This window comes from Lepidochelys kempii, chromosome 1, assembly GCF_965140265.1.
Source record: "Lepidochelys kempii isolate rLepKem1 chromosome 1, rLepKem1.hap2, whole genome shotgun sequence".
NCBI lineage: Eukaryota > Metazoa > Chordata > Testudines > Cheloniidae > Lepidochelys > Lepidochelys kempii.
The window spans coordinates 291,482,142-291,488,141 of NC_133256.1; the positions used below are offsets into that span (position 1 = coordinate 291,482,142).

The 6,000-nt window shown below is 40.5% G+C and overlaps 1 long non-coding RNA gene across 1 annotated transcript in view; it reads right to left on the bottom strand.

Annotated features, from left to right (window-relative positions):
• The window catches only part of LOC140905172 (uncharacterized), a 135,931-nt gene extending 131,868 nt beyond the window's left edge, over nucleotides 1-4,063 (bottom strand). Inside the window, exon 1 of the long non-coding RNA XR_012156779.1 lies at nucleotides 3,985-4,063. This is a non-coding gene — a long non-coding RNA (uncharacterized lncRNA). The remainder of the gene's footprint in view (nucleotides 1-3,984) is intronic.
• Nucleotides 4,064-6,000: the final 1,937 nt, after the last annotated feature.

The following is a 6,000-nucleotide window of genomic DNA, read 5'->3' on the forward strand; positions in this document are numbered from 1 at the left end:
CTACAGCCTGCTCCATGGACAAAGATGAGAGGGAGGCAAACCCTGATCCTGGTATAGTGAGCTGGATGGAACCACTGATGCTGATCTTCACAGGAATTTCCTGTCCCAAGACCACCTTCTCTGGGTTTTCCACAGGGATGATCTGGGCCAGTATGTGATTGTGTTAGAAGAAGCACCCAGATAATGACTGTTTAGTGGCCTATCTCAAATGAGTAGACTGTCGACTCTTGGTGCAGATCACACTGGACTGATGTCCGTATGACAAACAAACACAACTTCCACCACACACGCCTCTGTAGCTGACATCCCAGCTGCCAGTCCTCGCCAAGTGCCCCCGGGCTGCATTGGCCTTGGAACCCCATCAGACGCGGTGCCCCCACAGCAGGCGGAGCCAGACTGGTGGGGTAGCATGGGCACACTTACACTGCTTCTGTCTGTGCTGTGCCTGCTTTAGGAATAAATGTAAAATATATGCCAGGGAGAAGAGCTGAGTGCTTTTTACATTTTAATTAAAGAAAATTTAATTTTTTCATACCAGTCCATTGTGCGGCATGAGTTTACTTTCCAGCTGATATGTGGAATAGTTCCACATAATGTGGTATCATTCCGAGGCAAATTTAATGAAGCAGACTTTTTTATTCTATGAGCAGAACATTAGAAAATTGTTCACAGCGCCCATAAAGCAGCTGGCAAACCCGCTGGCTGATCTCCCACCTTTTTTTTTTTCCGGCTGGCCCGTTTCATCTTAATAAACTAAATAAATAGAAAAAGACAATATCCACAAACATTAAATTGAAAAGGTATTACATCAGGTACAGCCTTGCTTCATATTTTAAATGCTGGCTCCAGCACAGGGAACAGACATTAAGATCAGCCATCATGCAAAATATAGACAAGTACATTGTTATAGCTTCATTATAATGGTAAATATTTCCATAGGGGAATTACGGATACAGAACCTGCTTTGTCACTGCCCTATACCATTTGTCCCTGGGGGTAACTCTATTGACTTGAATGAAGTTACATCAGTGCAAAGCTGGTCTGATGTGATGATGAATCAGACCAATTCCAAACCCATTATTATTATTATTATAAAGGTGAAAAGACCACAGGTCCTCATTCTGCAACTTATTATGTGTGGGCCCAAGTTTGAAGAAATTCTTACTGTATTTGAACTGGTTGGCCCACTGTTAAGATGGTGGCCAACACATATCACATCTGGATGTTGGCTGGGATTTTCAAAGGAAAATAAAGGCATTGGACAGCCAGTTCTCCTTGATTTGGGCACCTAATTCCTTCAGACCCTTTTGAAAATCCCAGGTGCAGTGTATAACTGACACCCAGAGGCATGGAAATGTGAGAAATAGCAAGATTAATTGATAGTGTTTATCAACAATGCCAAAGAATTCCCTTTAAATTTTTAAAATATGTCTGATGTGAACTGTAACTTTCAGGGTGACATAATGAATTTCAGTGCAGTTTTTTTAAGCTACAGCAATTTCAGTGAAGTGCAATACAGTGTTCTGGTGGCAATGACCTGAGGAGCATCTTGAGGTTTACAAAGAGTACAGTGTGACATGACATTTTGATACAAAACTAAAATCTGAAGAGCATCAGATGCATATGCAAGTTGGGTGACCTTTTTTCAGCTGAGATACTGGCTTTCTGAAGAGCGAATAAGACTGAAGAATATAAGGCCCTTCACAGTCTAACTTCTGTTTAGACTCAGCACACATGGTCTGCCAGTAATCATGTATGGGAAAATGATTCAGTCTTTCCACAATAGAGCAGAAGCCTTGGCTTTGAAATTTGCAGCTTAGTTCTGAATATGCTAGTTTCTGGGTCATATTCCACTAGTAAGAGGGGATCCAAACTCAGTGGAAAGCAGCCAGGTAGGTGGAAGAGCACAGAAAGGGGAGAACAGAGGCTCTGTGGATACCTCCCTCGGATACCTGATATAACACTCTCCGTGGGGTGATAGAAAGGAAAGAAACGGATGCAGCTTCTTCTCTCCACAAGCACAAGGACCTCTCATAGTAAAAAATATACTGGTAATATTACTTCCTGCTGTAAAGTTTAGCTTTTCACCTTCTGTTCTCTAAAAGCAACTCCTGCCTCCCTGTAGGACCATTCATACAATTTTGGATCTAGCTTTGCTGGCCCTTCTTCTGTCTGAATCATTAGGAAAATACTCAATGAATTGAAACTCTTAGGGGCAGATCTTTGACCCTTGCTCTTGCTGTGCAAATAAACCAGAAAAGCAGTTACGTTTGCATTGTTCCAGCTCCTGTGCCATGCTCTAATTCTCACCATAACAGTGTATTGAGATGTCTGGAAGACAGGAAGCATGTCCAAAGTGACACTGTACTCCCATAATGCCTGGTTTCATATAGCCCTCTTAAGGCTGTACCAGGCCAGAATATTTAAGAGCAGCCAGAGGCTCTACATGCCACCAGCCCAAGGACTGTCTCCCTCACTCCTTTTGGACACAGCTATAAATCAGAGCCTTGGAGATTCCAAACCCACTCTGTGTGGTTTTCCTACATATGAGAGCATCAGGCTGTTCTTGTAAACTCAATCCTGAAATTCTAGTTTAGTCAAGACATCCACTGAAGTCAATGTGAGTTTTGTCCATATAAAGGCTGGCTGACAAAGCTTGATCTCACTGAAGTCAGTGGCACAAATTCTGTCAATTTCAGTAGGACCAAAGTTTGGCCTAGTAAGGATTCCAGGAGAGGACCTCAAATCATCTTCCTTCGTAAGCATGATTAAAACCGCTAGATGTGTTTCAATACATTGAAGTTGTTGTGACACTGGCAGACTAGGTGCCAAGGCTTTAGACCCTAGCTGAGCACTGACAAATTCATTGTTGGAAACTAGTCTGATACACCTGTGTGTTAGTATGGTTATGTTGGGTATTGGACTTATAACAATGTGTTTAGTTTTAGATTTTGTGAAATACTTGTAAGTTGCTGCATGCATTAACCTCACTTATAATTTCTTTATCACAAGCTATTAGGTAATATTTAAGTTTTTGCTTTGTAATTGTAAAAAATGTTTGTTCTGAAACTATGAACCCACTCAGTAGGGATCATCTCCTGCCCATCAAAGTGGCCGATCAAAACTAAATGGACTGTTGCGGGACATCACAATACAAATACTTTGTTAATTGCCCCCTCATAGCCAGGAAGAGGCTACATGCAAAAGGGCTTATCCCATCAGCTTGAATTCAAGAAGAAGGCAATAAAAATAGCTGACAAGAAAATGTTGCATCTCTTTTTCTGTTTGGACCCTCAGAGGGCCGGAGCTATGAAACAGAAGCAGAGATCCACAAGGTCAATCTGGGTTTGCCCTCAAAGATATCCAAAGCAGACAGATTACTACAGCTCTGACACTTTTGAAGCCATAGACTGTCCTGTTTCTTATTGCCTTACAAGACCAATTTCAACAGTATTCACATATAACAATAATAATAACATCTAATGGCCACTTAGGTTAATAACAAGAGTGTATTGATTTTTCTGCATAATATATTCCATGTGAATACTTCTGATTTAAAGATGGTAAATGTGTGTAAAGACAGCCATCTTCTAGTCCCACAATGCGTAATGGGTTTATTGTTTTTGGAAATTGACTGATGTTCATAAATTGATTCACAAGTTAATTAAATTTACCATTTCTGCAGTTGGTTAATAAACAGTGAGAACTTTTCTTTTTTCCTGCAAATACAGTTATGAAACTTGAGACCTGTTGCTTCAGAGATGAATGAATGATGTTTGGCTATAGGCCAGGTATAATGTAAAAAGTCATTAGATGGGCTTCCAAATCCGTGGCCTATTAATAGCCTCCAACGTGATCTCAAGTTGACACATACCATGTTTTGAAATATCTTTAAGTGTTAATGTTTTCAAATGTAACACCAGCCAAAGGCACAACTGAATCAGTTATCCAGAAACTTGATGGCAAGAAGGGAAAATTATTTACCTTGTAATTATGCTTCTTTGAAGACATCTCACAGAATTCTTACTTTTGGAAAGTAAGTAGTGCAAGGTATAGTCCCTCTAATAAAAAGAGCAATAATACATACTGTCAAGGTTCCTTCCCCACTCTGAACTCTAGGGTACAGATGTGGGGACCTGCATGAAAGACCCCCTAAGCTTATTCTTACCAGTTTAGGTTAAACACTGCCACCACCAAAGTGTCTAACAATAATAACGGGAAGTGCCCACTTGGAAACGTCTCCCTCCCAAAAAAATCCCCTCAAGCACTACATCCCCTCTCCTGGGGAAGGCTTGATAAAAATCCTCACCAATTTGCATAGGTGAACACAGACCCAAACCCTTGGATCTTAACAATGAAAAGCAATCAGGTTCTTAAAAGAAGAATTTTAATTAAAGAAAAAGTAAAAGAATCACCTCTGTAAAATCAGGATGGTAAATACCTTACAGGGTAATCAGATTCAAAACACAGAGAATCCCTCTAGGCAAAACCTTAAATTAAAAAAAAGATACAAAAACAGGAATATACATTCCATTCAGAACAAGTTATTTTATCAGCCATATAAACAAAACAGAATCTATCGCATATCTAACTAGGTTGCTTACTAACTCTTTACAGGAGCTCTGACCTGCATTCCTGCTCTGTTCACAGCAACAGCAACACACAGACAGAGAGATCCTTTGTTTCTCCTCTCCTCCCTCCCCAGCTTTGAAAGTATCTTGTCTCCTCATTGGTCATTTTGGTCAGGTACCAGTGAGGTTATCTTAGCTTCTTAACCCTTTACAGGTGAAAGGGTTTTTCCTCTGGCCAGGAGGGATTTAAAGGTGTTTACCCTTCCCTTTATATTTATGACACATACTTTGTGTAATAACTCTCTTGGTAGTACATAGGTATGTCAGCTTTTGATTTTATTTAGTATTGATCAGGACACACAGAATGAAAAGCAGACACAGGTATGGAGTTAAGTGGTAGGCTGCAACTTTATTAACTTAACAAAGGGGAGGTTCGGTATGTGCCTCTCCTCTTTCCCACATTTACCAGGTATTTAATTGTGTCCAGTGCAGGGTTACAGGGCTCCTACAATATGACCACAGACCATCCTCAGTTAACTAGACCTGGGTGACATTTTTCAGGTGAAATTTTTCAGCTTAAACATTTTTTGGCCAAAAAAATCCAGATTCAGGTCAATGGAACCTTTTTTTGCTGAATTGTTTTGGTGGGGGGGGGGGGGAGAGAAAAAATCAGAATGTTTTGTTTTGAAATTTTTGATAGGAAATATTTACATTTTTCAACTCAAAATGACTTTACATTTTGAATTTTGCTTCAATTGTATATATTCTTTAAAAATTAAAAGACATGACAATGAAAAGAAACATTGAATTTTGGGACAAACAAAATGTTTTGTTCAACCCCCCAAATGATTTTTTAAAAAACTCCTGTGGCTCTGCTCTAAGCCTAGGCCCTAGGACTAATTTCACTTTGGAATTCTTCCGACCCCTCCTCTTGTGAGGGGAGATAAAGAGTATCAAGGAGGACCTCAGTCTGTTAAGAGTTCAGGCCTCCCCTTCTCCTTAAGAAAAGAGGTCCATTAGCCATGTCCTTGCTCTTACTCATCTGTGGGAACTGGCTTTTTTACTTTTTATCTGCAGTGGACACCAGCTGCAGGTTGTGGCAAACTAACTTTTTTATATTCCTCCCGGCATTAAATTCTTATTCTTTCTTGCTTTATAACCTAAATCGTGTCTTCTTCAATTCTGTGAGGAAGGCAAAAAACCCTCTAGACATCTGCCAGTTTGGCCCAATGGGAAAAAAATCCTTCCTAGTCCTGAAAACTGGTAAATGGTCAGACCCACAGCATCCTCAGCTACAGCAAGGGATGAGGCAGGGCAGCAACATGGCAAGATGGCCTCTGGATGCCTCAGAAGGCTTTAAATTGAGAGAAGGAGGGCTGAGAGAGCCAATCAATTTTGCTCTTGACTAGCCAATGGCTCCAGCACATCT